At 42.2% G+C, this 7,561-nt stretch overlaps 1 long non-coding RNA gene across 1 annotated transcript; it reads left to right on the top strand.

Annotated features, from left to right (window-relative positions):
- Positions 1 to 670: 670 nt before the first annotated feature.
- On the top strand, positions 671 to 4,881 carry LOC140097881 (uncharacterized). Its single transcript, XR_011850081.1, has 3 exons — positions 671 to 780; positions 1,390 to 1,494; positions 4,685 to 4,881. It is a non-coding gene; the product is annotated as an uncharacterized lncRNA (long non-coding RNA).
- The last annotated feature ends 2,680 nt before the right edge of the window (positions 4,882 to 7,561 follow it).

Raw genomic sequence — 7,561 nt, 5'->3', positions numbered from 1 at the left:
TAAGTCAAGCCTGTCTCTATCAGTCCTGGTGTACACAATTTTAGTTGCCTCTAGACACAATCCTGTAACTTCTGGCTTTAGGGTCAGGCCATGCAGCTGAGATTTCTGTCTCTCTCTGCTCTGCGCCTGTATCTTTATTGTGTAAACATCACTAGGGGATTGAGGTTTGTGAATTTTCTTTTGTGAGAAAAACCTTTAACTTTGTCAGCGTAATCTCGCTTCAAAAGTTCACTGTGGCCTAAAAACATATCCATGATCATGCATTTCATACCTTCCCAAACTACTGGAAGAGCAATCGGAACAGTGGCATGTTCAGAAGTCAACAATCTGTTGGCAAACAACAGCCACGCAGACTGCGACTTTCAATAGGTTATCATTTAGATGCTAAGTCCATGGAGTAGTGCATTTGTGCATGGCCAGACTACACTGTTAGGGCAATTGAGGCTAACAATTGCCAGGACAAAGCATAGTGACTCACCCAGATCATGCCAATATGGCTATAGGATTGATGACCGATAGAATAATAAATGTAGTCTCTGCCTTGATTCAGGATGCGCCACATGTCTACTTGTTGTGAGTCAGCTAAGATGCAGCATGCGGGACAGAGCAGCAGGCTGGAGCAGTTGTGGCTGCCATGTTGGTTTCAGCCAGTGATGCATGTACAGCTTGGAAAAAACACAATATCCCTTCAGCAGCTGGCAACAGAGCTTCAGCAGGGTGCCTTTTTCTTCTTTGTGGTGCCCATGTGTACCTGGATCGAGGACAGAGCAAAAGCTGAAGGTATGTGGATCTTCACTAATCCATAAGGCCACCTAGTTTTACATTTTTTTTAAATAATTAACTTTACTAATAGCTGGAATACAGACAAAAGCAGAAATATAGTTCTCATAAAGTCAAACAGTATTCATAAGGAAAATCGTACATAATGAGGACAATATATTACACGGATAACAGCACACATATACCTGTGTGAAGATAATTTCTCATAAATGTAGTCATATGGTCCCTTAGAAACAAGGCTGTGTCCCTGGAAACGGCCACCTCTGCTGGAGGGATTGCACAAAGAAACATAAGGTTTTTGTATATGAAATGTCCGGGAGTTACTGAATATCCTACAGCCTTCATGTGGTAATGATTGCTGAACCCAGGCGGTCGCACAGGTCTCTATAGCGCATGTCTCGCCACCACTGCCTAAATGTAAGGTGGTCGTATCCAAGGAAGCTATCTCGTTTTTAAGGGACAACATGGCTACGTTTATGAGAAATTATCTTCACACTGGAACATTTGTTTTTAATAATATCCAATTGAAGAAATGTTTCCATATGGAAAATGAATTAAATTAAATGTGAATGCCCAGATGGGAATAAAGTTTTTTTTTTATATTTGGAGGACAGTGTATCACATACTAAAGACCAATATTCCTTGACAATTCTACTGGACACGAGGAATGGACTGAATGCAGAAAGTATCTGAGCGAACCTCAACACTAGTGTGGTAAGACCCCACTATGATTATGTTAACTTGGCCAGTTGAAGTAATTATTTATTTATTTATTATTGGTTTCCCACCTTATTTTATAGATTTTTTTGTTAAACCTTATTATTGAGATATGATGCTTTTTTAATTACTTATTTATTAAAATGTAAGTCTTTTACTACAATCACTTGTTGGATTTATTGACCAGCTCAAGTAAAGTGAATTTAGTTAGGGATAATCCAATTTTGGATGTTTTACCACCAGAGCTGGCTCCAGGTTTCAGAAGGCCCCTGGTTGACAGCCTCAGTGGGCCCCTTTGCAGTGAACATGCATGGCAGCGTTAAAATTTCCGAAACTAAAACATTCTCTAATATTCCCTATTTAATCATACCAAACAGCCCCCTTGTGGATATTTCATAAACAGCCCCCTTATGGTTATTCTATATTAAGACCCCTCACCCCCTATGGATTCATTAAATACAGCCCCCTCACCCTCATGGATTTCTTATGTACAGCCTTATGTGCCCACCCCTCCAGCAGCTCTGTGCCCCGATACTTGCCTGGGTATGCCCAGTTCTGGCACCGTCCCTGTTTTCCACCATATATGTGTATGTGGTTTATTAATACCTTACCAGGAAATATCTTTGTGTGATGAAAACATTGCACTATTTATTGTTTTTTTACCTCACGATGCCCTCATATACCTTTTAGCCCTAAGTCCTTACCACTTGATATAGAGGCATTCGAAACGTGTTGTGATTTTTGAACCAAAAATTAATAACCTGAAGTCCCACTGTTTTCTGAACGTTTTTCTGGACTAAAGCAATAATGTATGTCCACTGACAAATACTCAGTACAAGTTGCCTTTCAGTTGTTTATCTGTTATATCAGATCTAACCATACTTCTATGTAACTAGGTGTTGCATCACAGGACCTAATATCTCAGACAGTTCTGCAAATAAATTTGTTCACTTGTTATCTTTCGACTCTAGTAACAGGAATCCAGTAACATTCTGTTACTAGACTGTTAAAGAAATTATCTAGATCAAATTACTACACATTTATGTAATTGAATCTTAAAATGTTTCCAGAAAAAAAGATATAAACAGGACAACATGATAAAATATTTATAAAGTTTAATATTTATTTTGTCATCTTTTTTGTAGTGCTTCAGTGCAGAAAAATACCATTATATAGCAATAATATTCTCTAATTTATTTTAACCCTTTCCCAATACGCGTCGTGATAGAACGGCATGCGTTGGGTGCGGGTACATGGAGGCGGCTCACGAGCTCAGCCCTCTCTATAGCTGGTAAGTCTTTGCTGCATATTGCTAGCATCGATCGTGGGTGTAATCCCATCCCGGCAATCAAAAAGATGGCGGCACATGGGCGCTGCCATCTTTGTAACAATTGTCGTTCCGCCGCGATTTGCACATTTTATGAAATGAGGTGGAAAATCCCCATATACTGCCATACTATAGTATGGACGTATTTGGTGGGATCAATCAGACAACCTAGGGTTAAAGTACCCTAGAGGGTCTGAAAAATAGTGAAAGTAAAAATAAAATAAAATAAAAAAAATTATTTAAAAAAAACCTACAAATTCAAATGACCCCCTTTCCCTAGAATTGATAAAAATAAAATAAACAGTAAAAATCAAAACACATTAGGTATCGCTGCATCCTAAAATTCCAGATCTATCAAAATATAATAACGGTTTTTCACTGTGTTTAACCCCGTAAGAGAAAAAAAATAGCACTTTTTTTGCCATTTTGAAAAATATAAAATTTTTTTATAAAAAGTGTAGTATTGAAAATGTCATCAAAAGTCTCACAAAATGACACCACCTACAGCTCCGTACACCAAAGCATGAAGTTATTAGCATCACAAGATGGCATAATAAAATAAAAAAATTTGTACTGGAGGTTTTAATTTTTTGTAATGTATGAAAACATTATAAAACCTATACAAATGTGGTAACTCCATGATCGTACTGACCAAAGAATAAAGTAAGCATGTAATGCACAATGAAAACCGTAAAACCCTAGCCCACAAGAAAACATTGCATTTTTTCAGGCTTCTCAGTACACGCCATGGAATATTCAATACCATCACTATTCAGTGCAATTTTTTACACAGAAAACAAGCCATCACAGAGCTCTTTATGTGTAGAAGTAAAAAAGTTATAGATTTTTGAAGGTAGCGAGTGAAAAATTGAAATAAAAAAACAAAAAAGGGCCAGGTCATTTAATGTTCAAGCAAGGGACCGCAATAAAATAGTGCAAACACTGCAATATAAAGCCAATTAAATAAATGGCACCTACATATTGACCTGTGTGATCAGCAAAAAAATTTGCAAACTCTCATTGTTTTCGTAATAACATCTTTTATGACAGATCATTGAGCCTAAGTATTATCTATTAAATTTATCTCCATGGTCCTAAAAATATGTGTGGCAAATATTGGCCCTAGTCACTTGTTTCCATCCAGAGTGCAGTATTTTGACAGTTTTGTATCCTTAAAATGATAACAAAGCTGTAATTTTTCAGGGGAGGTTGAAGACATGGATGGAAGATGATAATTTCTTCACTAGTTCAGTATAATTGCTACATTATATTTTCACTATGCATTGTCCATTAGATTGTTCTGATATACTAAGGCAGTGGTGTCGAACCTATGGAAAGGGTGCCAGAGGTGGAACTCGGAGCCCATTGTGTGGGCCCTCAGGCCATCGCCCCAATTTCACCAAACAGGACCACATCCACCAAATCTTCCTTCAGTCCCAAGCAACTTAGGGGATGCTGCTCTCAGTGCTATTTTAAAGCAACACTTCACTGGCTGCAGGAGAAGTGAGAAGGTGTTGACTGAACTGCATTGTCTTTAGAGGTCATCCTGCTGGACCTACCATTCTTCCCGGAAAGAAGCTACAATGATCGTCTGAATTTGCTTACCATCTTTCAACTGCATTGGTGGCCTTAGGAGAGCCAATACAATTGAATGATGTTGAAGAACAGGTAGCAATAAGTTACTGCTTGACATGCCATGTTGGCACTTTATGGTAAATAAGTGGATTTTGGTTGTAGTTTGGGCAATCGGTCTCTGTAAGGTTCGCCACCACTGTACTAAGGGGTTAGCACAGTAACATGTGAATGAAAGAAATAGTAAAAATAGTACTGCTGCTAATTATTTCCCTTTTTTTTCATCAGGCGAATCAAGCCATTGTCCGGAGCCTCATAGTGAAGTAGGGCACCGATCTACACTCAGGAAGAGCTGCTGGTGCCTGTAGCTATGAGCTGTTCCTGTAAAAGGTGCCCCGAGAGTGTAGTATGCACCTGATCCTGGAGGAGACTTTTGCTCCCTTATGTTAAGTTCTTCTTAGGGCTGTCTACACAGAGAGAAAGGAAGGGGAAGGGTACAGTACTTGAGGGAAAAATATGTCAGGCACTGTTTTTCCTGTGTTCTCCCCCTCTTTTTTTACTGGATGTTCTGACCCCCTACATAATTAATTATCCTAAAATAGCATCAGATCTTCATTAGCGCTGGAAATCAGCAGAAAATCACAATACAAATATATACGGTGTGAATTATTATAAACCAAGGGAGCGAAGAGCTTGGATGATGTTGAACAGGAGTGTCCAACCCTCATTTACATATTTTTATTAAGTGATTTTCTCTAAATTGAATGATTGTCAGCACTAATAAATATGAGATCATGTTTCAGGTGCTCCCATACTATCCCATACAAGCTAAATGGTGAGCAACAATAGATTATATAGAGCCTTGCTTGTGCAACATCCCCCATCGGGGCCTAGCCTTTTCTCGTGGCCTGGAGGCAGCCCGGGTATAAAATACCGGAGTGGCTCTCCTACAGCCCTCGAGGTCTCCAGCAGGTAGTGTGTGCAAGAAATATGGAGGGAGAGGCTGAAGTACTTGATTCTCCCTGGGGCAACCACTGAGTGTCTGTAAGATATGTCCCTGGGTAATGGATGGGGAGCCCGTGGTGGTAGACAGCCGTATCCAGGGATCAGACGCAGGTAACATTGTGTAAATTAACTCACGGCTCTTTATTTAACAACAGATAGCAGGTAACGGGCCTAAACGATCAACAGCAGATTCTGGTACTGGATTGGTCCTGGGGTTGGGTTCTGTGTCAGTACTGAAGACGTACTGAACACTGTCTCTTCACTCAGTCCATGTGCTGAGATACCTGGTGGTAAAGAAGAGCATGTGCTCTCAAGAGCTGGTGGTTAAGAGGCCCGTGCTCCCACTGCCCAAGGGTTTTATACTCCCCCTGGTCAGGTGTTAGCACCTCTCCAATTACACTCCAGTTTACAATACAGCCAACTCATTGGTTAATATCTTACACCCATTTAACTATAGCCTGTTCATCCAGAGGATACCGCTGCAGATTACCTGAGATTTCCCTGCATTATCCATTGGGTAAGTTGCGCAGGCTCCCCAGATGGATCCTGACAGGTAGAGGGCCTTATTCGCAACTACCCCCTTGCCTATACGTTGGCAGGGGTGTTGTATACCCTTTAGCTAATTTAAAGAGCCACCCACGGCTCGGCTATGGACTGGATAGATGGGGCAACCAAAGCTGGCCAGCAGCATGTGGTCTCCAGATGGTCCCTGCACACTACAGCATGTAGGGGTGAAGGTGGTAAAGGGCACTTTAAGGTAAGTGCTGGCTAAGTGCAGTGTAGGGGAGACAAACCGCCCACAGTCCTGGCTATAGGCACCGGGGTTGGTGTTGGACTGGGTACATAAAAATGTACTGTACAGTTGGTAGCTAATACCCTTAAATCAACTGCTTGCTAAGGGTTAGGTGTGGTGTCATGTCCTGTTATCCACTCCTTGCACCAAGGCCTGAAAATTTGTCCGAAGACACATCACCTAGGTGGCATCATCATAAACATAAATGGTACATACCGTACATACGGTATACCTGCCGTCTGACGGTCTTACCCTAGTGTATGATGTCTTGGTGTCACTATTTGAAATCACGTAGACTTCAGGGGAAAGACTGTCCCTAATTAGGTAAGGCTCACGCTCCCAACGCCCATCTAATTTACTGGTGGGATGGTGTTCCGTAGCCACACTCATTCCCCGGGGACAAGAGGCTTTGCAGAGGCATGGCAGTCAAAGTCTCTCTTTTGTTTGTCTCGGCCCTCCTCTACTTGTAGATCCACAATTTCCCTGGCATTCGCCTGATGCCTCTGGTGTTGATGGACCCAATCAGTCTGGGGAAGAAGAGACTGGAAGTCATGGGCTTCCATGTCCAATGCCGTATCGGCGGGGAGATGGCCATGTCTCCCGAACATGAGATAGTATGGAGTGTATCCGCTGGAGTAATGGGTAGTATTGTTGTACAGGTACACTAGCTCCGGTAGAAGCTTTGGCCAGTCAGACCTTTTTGCAGGGGTCAGAGTCCTCAGGACGTTGATGAGGGTCTACGGGTGGTAGGCTGTGGTCCTCAACTTCAGCCATAGAGGGTACACAGCTCTTGGAACACCTGCGATTTGAACCCTAGTCCGTTAGGATTTTATACGGACAGCCCTAGGGGAGGATGAAGCTCTTCTGCAGGGCCGCTGTGGTGGTCCTGGCGGACAAGTCTCTCACTGGCACTGCGACTACAAACTTGGTATAGTGGTCTATTATGGTCATTGCGTAGGTATGACCGGACCTGCTGGGCTCCAACTTCACATGGTCTAGGGCCACAATCTCCAGAGGATGTTGGATCATAATGGGATGTAGAGGGGCCCTCTGATTATATCGCTCTCCCCGAGTGATGGCACAGGCTGGGCACTCCCGACACCAGGCCTCGATGTCGGGTTTCATGTTCAACCAGTAGAAGCATTTTCTGAGGCTATCTTCCGTTTTCTGAGTGTCCGGACTGATCCTGATACATATCCAGAACCATCTTGGCATCCCTGGGGATCACGATCTGCTACAGTTGGTCATAGGTGATTGGATCCAGAGTTCTCCTTTTTAGCAGGCCCTGATGCATACTCAGAGTTTTCCTCTGGTGCCAAAGCTGGGACAATTCTCCTTCAACCGTTCGCTGATGGATTCTTTCAGGC

Source organism: Engystomops pustulosus, chromosome 1, assembly GCF_040894005.1.
Source record: "Engystomops pustulosus chromosome 1, aEngPut4.maternal, whole genome shotgun sequence".
In the NCBI taxonomy this organism is placed as follows: Eukaryota; Metazoa; Chordata; class Amphibia; order Anura; family Leptodactylidae; genus Engystomops; species Engystomops pustulosus.
Note: the sequence above shows the minus strand (reverse complement) of the source record. Positions and strands in the feature narration are given on the sequence as shown.